The sequence below is a fragment of the Herpailurus yagouaroundi genome, unplaced genomic scaffold (genome assembly GCF_014898765.1).
Source record: "Herpailurus yagouaroundi ecotype Mexico unplaced genomic scaffold, PumYag 28, whole genome shotgun sequence".
In the NCBI taxonomy this organism is placed as follows: domain Eukaryota; kingdom Metazoa; phylum Chordata; class Mammalia; order Carnivora; family Felidae; genus Herpailurus; species Herpailurus yagouaroundi.
This window is the reverse complement of record NW_024412376.1, coordinates 136,004,946-136,018,006: the sequence shown is the minus strand read 5'-3', so window position 1 is coordinate 136,018,006 and position 13,061 is coordinate 136,004,946. Positions and strand designations below refer to the sequence as shown.

At 43.3% G+C, this 13,061-nt stretch overlaps 1 protein-coding gene across 5 annotated transcripts in view; it reads left to right on the top strand.

The window, feature by feature from the left end:
* The first annotated feature begins 3,217 nt into the window (after nucleotides 1-3,217).
* KLHL5 (kelch like family member 5) overlaps nucleotides 3,218-13,061 on the top strand; it is a 106,490-nt gene continuing 96,646 nt past the window's right edge. For 2 of the 5 annotated variants that reach the window (XM_040485624.1, XM_040485609.1), the window contains exon 1: nucleotides 8,361-8,444. The gene's annotated coding sequence lies outside the window, so the exon portion shown is untranslated. Of the gene's footprint in view, nucleotides 3,306-5,906; nucleotides 5,929-8,132; nucleotides 8,445-13,061 lie in introns of those variants that run through there. The other 3 variants (XM_040485640.1, XM_040485649.1, XM_040485617.1) reach the window with 3 other exon arrangements.

The following is a 13,061-nucleotide window of genomic DNA, read 5'->3' as shown; positions in this document are numbered from 1 at the left end:
GGTGGCTGTGGTGAGACTGTTGCAAAGAAACCCAGGGCATGAGGCCACACAGGACGTCACGTCTTCAGCAGCCAGTTCAGCCAGGTCAACCTGGAAAGTACACCCAGCCCCTCAGAGAACCAGAGAAGGTGCTCAGCATTGCTCAGACTACAGGCTATGGTTCACTAAACTGCCTTCTCTTTGTTCACCTCCCCGCTGGGGAATATCTGGTTTGATCTGCCACCACTGTGTTTAGAAAGCTGGAGACTGGGTAGAGTTCACCTGAGGCCTTCACGCACAGGCCTCCTCAGAAGTGTCTGGCCTTCTCACACCCAGCCCATACATGGCTGCTTTGCCTACACCGTTCCCACTCCCAATCACCTGTGGCAGGGAAAAGAGTCTGTTTTCACTAACAAAACCTGCTGCCCTGAGATACCAGCCTATGCCGGAAAGAACATGGTGGGGCCACTTTCCTTAAAAGGCCCATGAGGCAGGCTTGTCTGTCCCCACCAGTATGCTCAGAGAGGGCAAGCAAGAAGGGAAAACCACCCTGGAATGGATCCCTATAACCGCTGCAGTTTTTTGGCCTCCAGGAACAGTTTCTGGCAACTAATTTTGACATTGAAATGGACTCTCTTGTTAATTACACGAATAAAGAGACAGAAAAGCACAGATCGAAACATTCTTCATGACGCTAGAATACAAACAATCTTTGATTCTCTAGGAAATAGAGTGAAATCAATTGCTCAGAGTCTGAAAGTATTAGGTCCGATAGGTTCAGCCTGAGGTAAAAAGAACTGGGTGTAACAAGAGGGCATTTCAATGTCAAATTATGAATGCATTTTATTCTTTTCCTCTCCACCCACCAAGACAATCAAGAAATAGTATTACTTAGATTCAGAAGAGCCCTCTGCCTCTTCCGACCATTGACTCAAATGTCTTCGAATCTATATAGTGCATGCCTCCTTCTTTTCACCCATTCTTTTCCAGTCTCAAGTCAGCTGCTTGTTACTCAGCCAGAATCTTTCCCTGAGAATTCTGTGCTAAGTATAGTCACTGAATATAGAATGCAAGTGTGAACACAGAGGCATGTGTGCTTTTTAAAAAGATGAACAAAATGGAGGAGGAAGAGGAAGCATAATGATTGATAAGGACTTTTCAGTTTACATATCTGTCTGATTCATCTTTGTTTGTCCTCTCCCCCATAACAAGTAACACAGCGTCTCCTCTGCTATGGGCCTCTTCATAGCTGGTGAGCGTTGCTGAAATGAATATTCTATAAGCAAACCATCAGCACGGTGATGTGGTTATGAACTTAGGATCTGAGAACATTAAAATGGAAGCCAGATTGAGTGCTTCTTGTCTGTTAGTGAATCAGGAAGTAATGTATCAAGTATGAAGATACATCCTGGAACATTTTTTAACTCATAAGAAATCAACATCAATTTGTCACCTTGCAACTATGATTTTTTTTAAATAAAACAAGTATATTGAAATACTGAAATAATTATTTTAGTGGGTAAAAATAAATATAAGAACTATGTGTTCATTCCCTTGCCTTGTAAGTTTATGGAATCCTAAATTAAGGCCCTTCTAATGTTTCATGAAACTGCTGGTAATGCTATAAGTAATGTTAAAAATTAGAGGAAAGGTCTTGTTTGTGTATGTTCTAGAGCTCCAAGGAAACATTGGCCTTACTCTAATAAGTTGTTATTTCTCAAGGCTTCATAGACAAGTGGTAGTTTTTCATTCATTCATTCAACAAATCACTATGGCCTGCAATTATGGACTTTTAGCTAGTCAGGGAGATAGACAAGTTAGGCAATGTTCACAGCCCATCAAGTAACCGCTACACTCGAGGGCACAGTAGAGGTTTGGAAGGGGAGAAAAATATACCACCCCCAAATACACCCCTTTGGCATAAGGATTAATTTTCGCTGATTATTTTTAAGAAGCACAGACACAGGAAAAGTTCTGAAAACCAAGTAGAAGTCACCCTTTTGTAAGAAACATTTACATTCAGGGGCACCTGGGTGGCGCAGTCGGTTAAGCGTCCGACTTCAGCCAGGTCACGATCTCGCGGTCCGTGAGTTCAAGCCCCACGTCAGGCCCTAGGCTGATGGCTCAGAACCTGGAGCCTGCTTCTGATTCTGTGTCTCCCTCTCTCTCTGCCCCTCCCCCGTTCATGCTCTGTCTCTCTCTGTCCCAAAAATAAATAAACGTTGAAAGAAAAAAAAAAAAAAACTTAAAAAAAAAAGAAACATTTACATTCATAAGGCAAATCTCCATTTTTAAGGGTGTCGCCTCTGTACCAGGAAGAGGAAGATGACTAAATCTCTAGAAACTCTTATATATAGAGAAGGCAACTGACTTAAATCTGCACAACAACCATACCCTTGTTTAGTGTGCTTTGCCTGGTAACCTCCCATAACTGCCCTCCTCCCCACTCCAACATCTTTTGTCTTTAGCTGGAGATGATATTTAAGGTGGTGGCTTAGGTTATTTGGGGGAGTTATCCAGTTTTCCTGGGTATTTCCCATGTATTCAGAAGGTATATATATTACTAAACTCTTGTTTTTCTCCTATTAATCTGTCTTTTATTACAGAGAGTGTCTCAGCCAAGAACCTTAGAAGGGTAGAGGGAAAATTACTTTTCCTCCCCTGCAGTATTACGTGTTTTCAGAGGAAGAACACACTCAGCCTGGAGGCATCAGGATAAAGAGGTGACCCTTGAGTTGAGTCTTAAGGGAGTTAGGCAAGCAGGAATTGGAAAGGCAGGGAAGCCCAGATGGAGGAAACATATTTAAAGACATAATTGTGGGAGAAATGATACATGCTGGACACTGCAATGGGCATAGGCCTGGGGAGACAAGGGTTAAATTATGAAGGATGTTACAAACATGCAAAGATATTTGACCTTTACCTCAAAGACAATGAAAGGTCGCTAAACTGTTTTAAGTAGGATACCAGGGAATGAACAGAATCAGGTTTGTGTTTTAGGTTGAGGGGACTGGCAGGAAGTGTTTAAAGTTGTTTTACAAAAACCTTTTTTCCAGTCAGAGAATGTGGCCTGATTGATTGTAGGAGGGCTACTTACGTATGGGTGGATGGAAATATGTGCATGAGAGAATGCACATTCCTTCCCCATGTCCCCAGCACTGTGAGAGCAGTTCTGGGGAATGGAGGGAGGTGGCCTGACAGGGGGCTGGAGTGACCTTCCCTCTGTGTGTAAGAAGAGTCCCACCTGAAGAAGGAGCTTATAGGTGGTGTCAGCCCCCAAGTTTTGTGATTGAACTGGGACCATGCTGTATCCTTCTGAGCCACAGGTAGGAATTGAACAGTATAAGTGAGGCTTTTAGCCTTGGCTGTAATTGGGACAGGCTTGATGGCTCCCATGCAAAAGACAGAAAAGTGACCTACCATGTGGAGAAAGAAAGGGAGCCAAGAGGGGAGGAAACTACAGAGATTGTCTGCAAATTTACACCTGCCTTTTGGAAACAGATGTTCTTAGAAGAATGCAAACTGTGAAAGAGTCACTTGATAATGAGTGGAGTTATATATGTTGTTTACATTTTCCATAACAATTTCATTTTTTTTGTTTTTTTTTGTTTGTTTGTTTGTTTGTTTTTAACGTTTATTTATTTTTGGGACAGAGAGAGACAGAGCATGAACGGGGGAGGGGCAGAGAGAGAGGGAGACACAGAATCGGAAACAGGCTCCAGGCTCCGAGCCATCAGCCCAGAGCCTGACGCGGGGCTCGAACTCACGGACCGCGAGATCGTGACCTGGCTGAAGTCGGACGCTTAACCGACTGCGCCACCCAGGCGCCCCCATAACAATTTCATTTTTATTCTCCTTTAGATTTGAGGAAAGTTCATTGTGAAAATTTTAGATGGGTTTGGTTGTGGTAAAAGAAGCCAAGGAAGCTTTTTTCCCCCCTTTTCTTTCTTTTGTTCCCTGCCCCCGCCTTTCTTGAATTTAAACCAAGTTAAAAGGGGATTAAATTACTCTGGGAAATCAAGAGAAATCAGAGTAAAAATTTGAGGTGAACTTCAAGAGGACAAAGTTTGAGTTGGGTTTACTTGGCCACCTGTCTCTGTCAACATGGAGATTCTCCTTCCAGGGGTATGATCTGCTTCTGCCTTTTGAAGCTCTGTATTTTGGGCACCTGGGTGGCTCAGCCATTAAGCATCTGACTTGGGCTCAGTTCATGATCTCACAGTTTGCAAGTTCAAGTCCCACATCGGAGGAGCATGAGCCCCACTTTGGGTGAGCCCTACTTCTCTCCCTCTCTCCCTCTCTCTCCCTCTGCCCCTTGCTCATTTGCGGCCTCTCTATCTCCCAAAAATAATAATAATGATAATAATAATAATAAAGCTCCGTATTTTGCTCAGGTCATGATCTTGAAGTTCATGAGTTTGAGCCTCGCATCAGGCTCAGTGCTGGCAGACCCTACTTGGGATCCTCTGTCTCCCTGTCTCTCTCTGCCCCTCCCTTCTCTCAAAATAAATAACTTAAAAAAATAAATAAGCTCTGTATTTTAATAGGAGGCTGTTTCATGCCAAAACATGGATAGCAGCAGTACTGCTGAAAAAATTCTAAATCCTCTAAAAGACATCCCATTACCAGGATCCAGATTTTGAACACAGATACTGTATATAATGATATTTAAGACTTTAATCCCCCCACCCACTCACCCAAACTGGTAATCAGGGCAGAGAATGAAAAGTCACATCATTTCTTTATTAAAAGTGTCTACACACTAGGATAAGTTCTGTTTGCTATCAGTACTAAACTTTTATTTTAAAGTTTTTATTTATTTTGAGAGAGAGAGAAAGCTCAAGTAGGGAAGGGGCAGAGAAAGAAGAGAGAGGGAGAATCCCAAGCAGGCCCTGTACCATCCGCTCAGAGCTGACGCAAGGCTCCAACTCACGAATGGAACTGTGAGATCATGATCTGAGCTGAAGTCAGACCCTTAACCGACGCAGGCACCCAAACGTCCCTATCAGTACTATGCTTTAACCAAATTAAGACAGTGTTAACTTCACCATCATGATTATCAATTAAAATTATTACAGCACTGACAAAGGAGTATTAATACCATCTATCAAGTTATCATTAATCAAATTTTAGGTCTAATTATTCCACTTCTGATCAGTGCTATATTATTTAATCTCACGGAAAAATATTAAGACTTTGACAGGATTTATTAATCCATCATTATTCTCTGATACCATAGACCTATTTATGGGCCATGGTGTAAAATCCCAGCATAAGTTCTTAGCTGTGAATGCTTTTTCAAATCCTGTTCCTTAGTATATTGCCAGAATAGGAGATTAAAAACAGCTATTTCAAATACTAATTTTAACTAGGGTGATATTTATTTTAGACCTTATTAATACATCTAAGTCCTATGAGTCAGTTGTAAGGCAAATTGCATGAAAGTCCTTTGACCATTACAAAAAGGAATACACACTATCTTTCTCACCTGAAGTCATTCATTCATTCATTCAAAAATATTTACTGAGGAGTAACAGCTATCTGCTAATTGAACAAACCCAGAATAAATGATGAATAGATATTAATGAAAAAAAAATTGCTGAGTACCTACTATGTGACAGACTCCATAAGTAAGAGACACTGGAGATGTATATTGAACCAAACAGACAAGATTCTGTTCTCACAGAGTTCACATTCTAGTGGGAATAGAGATATATGTCACGTGTACTAAGTGCTGAGAAATGAGGAGCTAGAGAGAGGGGGGAGTCACAGTTTGCAGGTTTACATAGGGTAGTCAGGAAAAGTGACATGAAGGAAAAGGGAGACAGTCACGTGATTAGCTAAAAGCCATCCAGACAAAGGGACATGTAAAAGCTTCACTGGCAAGTGCTTGATGTGTTGGCAGAAGAGAAGGAGTCCAGCGTGGGGAACAGCCTGAGAACAAGCAAGGTAGGAGCTGAGGCCAGCAGCAGGGTGCGAAACCATGAGGAATGTTTTATTTAATTTGCTTTTACTGGAGTGGTAGAGCAGATAAACTGAAAATACAGGTGAGTAAATCAAAGAGAATAGATTTTGAGATGAAAAAATATATTTGACATGAAAAAAGGAAAGGATTTATGGGAATTCCTATGTCTTAAATTAGGATTAATTTTTACCGCAATTGCAATGTGATTTGATTGCAATGCTTCTCTAGTCTTTCTCACTATAAACCCAAATGAGAAAGACTGAATTAAAATTCCAAAACTGAACAACAAATGAGAGGGGGGAAAAAAAACTATGAGAAGAATGTCATTTGCTGTTACTTGCACAAATGTTAACACTGAAAAAAAATCAAATGGGGGCTGAAAAATAGTACCAAATCCCAAAAATTCAGGCCCAAAGTTTACACAACTTGTGTACTTAAAAACAATGCTACTTGGGTGCCTGGGTGGCTCAGTTGGTTGAGCATCCAACTCTTGATCTTGGCTCAGGTCATGATCCCAGGGTTATGGGATGGAGTTCAGCATCCATCTTGGTTATGGGTATGGAGCCTGCTTAAGATTCTCTCTTTCCCTCTCGCTCTATCCCTCTCCCCTGCTCGCTCATGCGTGCATGCGTGCGCACCTTCTCTCTCTCTCAAATAAAACAAACACAATACTACTGAAATAATTTTTGTTTGTGCATGTGGGTATGGTTGCAAAGGGATGGGAAGGGGTGGAAGTCACAAACACATGGCTCTGATTTTATATATATATATATATATATATATATATATATATATATATATATCCTGAGCTTTGTGATTGGAGCCCTCACTGGTAGCTTTTGTGATGTACCTTTCCTGACTGTAACAGTTTTAAATAGGCCCATCCGCTTCCTTTTGAACTAACAGTCCACGTCAATGCTTCATTGTTTTACACTATGGTGCTTTTCCTTAACCCTTTCCCCAAGAGGGAGGGTACAAAACAAATCAGCCAGCCATCCCAGGCCCTGTCATATTAGGGCTATGTTGTCCTGCTAATGATTTGATCCATCAGTTTTCTGGGCCACTTGCTTGCACTGGATTTTTATTGTGGAGATATAGTGAAGACCTCCTAAGGAAATGTCATTTTGTGGGGGAGAAATAACACATGAACGCATTCAGTCCTCAGGACGGCATATAGCTAGCTCAAAGTAGCAAACACTGAATCTGCAAATAATGAACATGTGCATTACTTTGAGAACTAAAAGCAGGTGAGCATTTCTTTTACACGTCACTCGGAGACAAAAGAAGAAAACTCCCTCCCTCCTTTATTCCCCCAAGAACTCCACGGAGAACAGAGACCTTAGCTGTTTTGTCCGACTGATTATGAGCTGATATATGCAAAGTCCTTTAGATTTGTATTTGGCATATAGGCGCCGAATAAATTAGTTCTTGGGATTCTCATCACCTAGCGTATAGTTGTTGCTTAACATACGTTGCCTACAGGTATGAATAAAAAACCTACTTTTGTTGAATTCCTATTATCCCACCGTTGGAAAACAAGGATTACGGTGACAGAGTTGAGGATCATAATTGCTGTGCCACAAACCCACTGCCTGGGGCACAATAATTATCAGGTTGTTGCAAAGGGAAGAGTTACAGGACATGGAGACGAGAGGCGACTCTTGGTGAGTTCCCCCAAAACTCTAGGACAATACAGTCTTGTTCTCCAAGGAATCAAAATCCACAGGCCCGCTCTCTTCTTGCTCTGAAGAGGGGCCTCTTCCTAAACACCCAGCCCCAGGAATTCCCCTCATCCCAGCTTCAAGGGGCGGGAACAATCGGAATTTTTTGTCAGGTCCCGTCGCGCCCCGCCCACTCCCCCAGAGCCCCGCCCAGCCCGGCGTCCCTCCTCCGCCCCTTCCCCCATCGCTCCCCTCCCCCAAGAGCTCCCGTCGCCAGAGCCCGCGCCTCGCCCTTCCTTCGCATCCTCCTCGGTCTCCCTCTCCCTCTCCCTCCACCTCCTTCCACCTCCTCCCTCCTCGGCCCAAGCCGTCCGCGCGCGCCGCGCTGGGGGTGGAGGGAAAGAGAAACCGCCAAGCCCGCGGCGGCGGCGGCTGTCCCCCAGGGCTCGCGGCCCCGCGCGGAGGGGGCGGGGCCTGGCGGCAGGGGGCGGGGCTGGCAGCCGCTCGCGCTGCGCCGGGTCTGACGGGCGAGCCGGTCCGACCCCCGCCCGCTCGCCCGCTCGCCCGCTCGCCCGCCCCCTCCAGGGCTGCCCGACGAGTTCGTGCCTCCTCGGCCTAGCGCAGCCTGACGGAGGGGGAGTGGCCGGCTCCGGGCCGGCCGGCACCGGGGGTGAGGCTGCCGGGGAGGGGTTGGGGACGCCCGTGGGGCCGAGCATCCCTTTCCCCGGCCCGCTGCCCCCCCCCCCCCCCCCCCCCCCCCCCCCCCCCCCCTGCCCCCTGCCTCACTCCTGGCTGCCTCGCCCCGCCGTGACCCCCGGCCGCCTCCGGAGCCCGACGCGGTAAGTGCTCCTTCCTGCTCGGCGTCGGGGAGGGGGCCGCGGCGGGCTGGTCGCGCATGGAGGCCCGCTCCCCGCCCCCACGCGACCCTCCCTCCGGGCCGTGGTGGCCGGGGTCCCGCGGGGCCCTCCGGGGCACCTCCGAGCGGAGGGGTGGGCCGAGCGGGGCCCTGCCCCAGCCGCGCCCGGGGCTCGAACCCCGGCCCGGCCTCCCCGCCGCGCAGCGGGGGGCCCGGAGCTGCGTGTGGGCCGCGCTCCGACTTGGGCGAAGTTCTGCACGCGGTGGTGCGGCCGGCCCGCCGGCCGAGGCAGGACTGCGCGGCTTCTTCCCGGCACTCTTCCACTAATAAAACCAACTGGAAACCATTTCGGATTTTTTTTTTTTTTCACTGTTATCCGCAGGCTATCACAATCTCAGTTTTCATTTTAAGTAATTGCCTCATCCCGGAGCGTGGAGAATCAGAAAGGGACTTTATTTCAGTAAAAGCTGGCGTGCCTCCTGGAAACTCCGTTGGGCATTTCAGTGACATACTCGGGGATCCAAAGCTGACGAGGAAAAAAGTTTGCGGTAGCAGAGAGTAAAGCCTTACTGCCGCCTTTCCTAAAGTCCCATTTGATTTAAAAAAAAAAAAAAAACATTTTGGACTAGTTGATGTATTCACAAAATTCACAAGGTACAAGAGGGATCTGTACAAATTCTCTCCCCGCCCCCTCCCCCCGCCCCGCAGCCCACCAATTTTACCAGTTTCTAATTTGTCCTTTCAGAGACAGTGTATATGCAAATACACTGAAATGAAATGGTTGTAGATTAAGTGCCTAGCAGTTACTGGTACCCAATAAATGGTAATTCTCCTTCCGTTTAGAAAACAGTTTAATGAGTCGATTTGATTATTAGACCGCTAAAAGAGCAATAGTAACTCTTTTTTCAGGTTTTAAGCATTTGCGGATTTGCCTGTATAGTGAATGTGTATTATGTTCTATTGGTTTGTCGTCACTATGAATACTTTTACACAAAGGTGAATACACTGATATTTTCAGGTAATGGGGCAGGTAGGGAAAAATCAACATGAAACTAGTAAGGCAGGACTTAATATATACAATATAGAGTTCCAAAAATGATTTCAAGCCCCTTAGTCTCCATGTGGTACAAAAGGATAAAACAAAACTAAATGAGAAACTTGAGGCAGAGCAAGAAAAATAATACCAAGTCAAGGAAAAAGATAATACCAAGTGCATACTGTAAGACCCTGTACTAAAAGTGAGTCACAGTTTTGGCTCTGGGCTTCATAGCAGCTAGCAAAAAAAAAAAAAAAAAAAAGGCGGGGGGAGGGGGACAGTAAGTTTCAGTGTGTTTCTAATTACAAGATAAAAACAGATCAGTTCTGCCTAAGCAGGATATTTTCTGGTGATGAGGCCTCAGAAGAAACATTCTCTCATGGGCCCTAATAAAAAGGGAGATGGCATGGTAAGGTTGGCAGTATCTTTAAAATATTCCTACGCAAAATAATGAATCTTAGACAGTGTTCTTCAATGAAGGACAGTAATAAAACTCTAAAGATAAGTTGCCTAAAGGCTTAACTTGAACCATTCATAACACTTAGAATTACCTAGAACAGTATTTCCCAAACTCTGTTCCAGGAAATGAGAAATCAGTAGTTTATTTCTTTGAAATAAGAGTCTGAAGTCAAATAACTTTGAAATCACTGGGTTAGTCAAATTTCAGCAGTTTTTTACTCAACTTCTTGGCTAATGTTAAAGATAACCCTTTTAAAGGGGAATATATGTTGTGAGCTTTTCCAAATTCATTTGTTGAGAACCACTGAACCTATAGAAATGGACAGACAGGCAATTCTTCAGGAGTATTTCTTTAAACAGAGGCTTTATAAAAATTGGGAGAGCAAAGAGTTTGAGGTTAGCCAATTTGGTAAGAACCAAAGTGAAGATCATCTAAAAGCATTTTTTTTAAGTCAGCATTTTAAATATACTGTATGTCAAAGGAAAAGTCTAATTCCCCCTAAATTCTTTCATAGTGCCTCATAGTTCTGCAAGTAATGATCTCTAGGATTTCTTCCTGTCCTGTGCTTCAGGATACTGAATTAGACTAGGTTCAGGCAAGTAGAATTGCTTAAAGAATGACTTTAATTATTCTTGGCTGTAAATATGCCATTGACATTTTTTTTTAAATCACGCTTTTGATACTGTTAATTTAGTATCAAATCTTGGAATTTTACAGCTGTAAGAGACCTTAGGAAGCTTGGTACCTAGTGAAAAGAGCAAGGGATTTGAAGCCAGAAAGTCTGGGATTGTGCCACTAAAGTGTTAGGTTATTCCCAGCAAGTTTATGAACCTCCCTGACTCTTTTCCCTTGTTTGTAAAATTAGAACCATGACAGCACACAGTTCATTCAATAGATGTTGAGGGTCTCATAGGTAATGTAATAGAAAAACAGTTTTAAGGGTACAAATAAAATAATGTATCAAGAATCCTTTGCTGGCTAAATTTTTTCCATTCCTGAGTTCAGGTGGCAAGAGTTTGAAAGGCAAGGAGTATCACCTCATCTAAATGTATCTGGTTCCTGAATTTCAGATAGCAGGTAGTGAGGGTTTAGAGAATGGGGGATTGGTCCAAAAATGTATCTGACTTCATTCAGTTCCTGTGTTTGGATTTTGAGAGTTTGGATAATGAGATACACTTCTATAAGAAAGTATTCTATAAATGATGCAATGCTATACAAAATGTTACTATTCTGAAGACAGATTGAAGGCTGGAGCTATTCATTGCTTTCATTCCACTTTTGAGAGAGGTGTCTGGTGAATATATCAGGTAAATTTTGCTGTTGTAACAAAAGACCCTCACATCTTCCTGGTTTAGAAAAAGGTTTGTTTCTTAGTCACAGGGCATATCCAATTAGGGTCAGCAGAACTCTGTTACAGGCGGTCATTTGGAGCCCCAGTTTATCAGAGGCTCCATCCCAACACATGCTTCCACAATTGCTAGGGCAGGGAAAAGGAGGTGATGAATTGCACATTGGCTCTTGAAGGCTTCTACCTGGAAGTGACACATATAACTTCTGCTGCCATTTTATTGGCCCAACAAGTCATGTGGCTACACCCAACTTCAAGGAGGTTGAGAAATGCAATTCTATCATGTGCCCAGCAGGAGGAGAACTGGAATATTCTGCAGACAGTCTTAATGACTACGCTATGCAGGCTTTATAGTCCTATGAGTTAACATAAAATCCAGAGAAATGAAATCCAAAATATGCTTTTCAGCATTTAGAGCTTAGAAAACAGCATTTTTTTTTTTTTTGGTGTGGGTAAAAGCATGTGTGTTTAATCATAGAATTATGCTAATGAGAATTGCAAAGAATATTTTTTATTAATTGGAAATGAAATGCTTTTGAAAAACTCCATAATTAGACATACTATTTTGACCAAGTAGATTCATTGTTTTTTAATTATATGTTCATTCAAAAAATATTTACATGTGTTAAATGTGGTGTGTATAAGGCACTATGTTAGCTCCTGTGAGAATAAAAAGATGAATGGGAAATTTACAATCCCAAATAAAATAGCACTAATTGAGTTCTCTCTCTCCTTCTCATCAATAGATTCATCAGTAGAATCTTTCCATATGATAAAACCTGATTCTGTATACTTTGCCCCAACCACTGTTTTTGGTTTTAGGGAATTTTTGGCGACAAAATAGCTTGAGCAAAAACAGTGTTTTGTTAAAAGAAGGATATAGCTTTATGTCACAGAGTCCAAGAGCAGGGAGTGCAGCAGTCTCAGAGGCAACTGACATCAACAACAGCAAGTTAGGAGCTGGGGCTGTTTCCCCTCCAGGTCTCCAGGATACCTTGCTAGTGTCTCTGCATGTATACTTCATTCCTCGTTCTGTTGACTGGTTTTCTTTATTTTGCTTTTGAATACTGGGTGTTTTAACTTTAAGAATTCACACACTGAAAGGAGACTAACTAGAGCCCTTAGCAAGTCTAGAAGAACTAAATTTTTTTCTAAGTGCTACATGTTGGTTAGTTCTCAAGTTAACCACTCTCAGAGTTTGGAAATAATGGAGTTGGCCCTAAAGTATAACAAGTTAGGGTATTTGGCAACCTGTAATAGAGGAGACAGATCTGAATAGTTTGGGATTAAAGAAAGCTGTAATACCATTGAAAATTCTGCTATGCAATTAACAATCAGCTTACAGATTCCACGGGGACAGGCTGATTAGGATAATCAGGTTAAGAAGATAGAGGTGGAGCTGACTTATAGCAACACTATTCCCTCCCTGAACTACTGGTAAACCATCTCCTTTGTTATCCTTCCCTCCACCCCTTCTCCCTCTCCCAAGTTACAGATTACCAAATTGCCTAACTCTTAAAGTCCCCTGCCTTTGATGCTGATCCAGGGCTCCCTGGCTTCTCCCCGTGGCTAATAATGCAGAAGGAGGGGCCGCATTTGATATACTGCCTTACTCTGCTCTTTCTTCAACTGGTCTAGACACTCTATCTGGACATTTTACACTTTAACATGCTATTGCCATATCTCTCCACCAATTTCGCCTATTTTTTATTCTTAATAAATTTCCATTCTTTTTCTGTGTATACAGTTCGCCTTT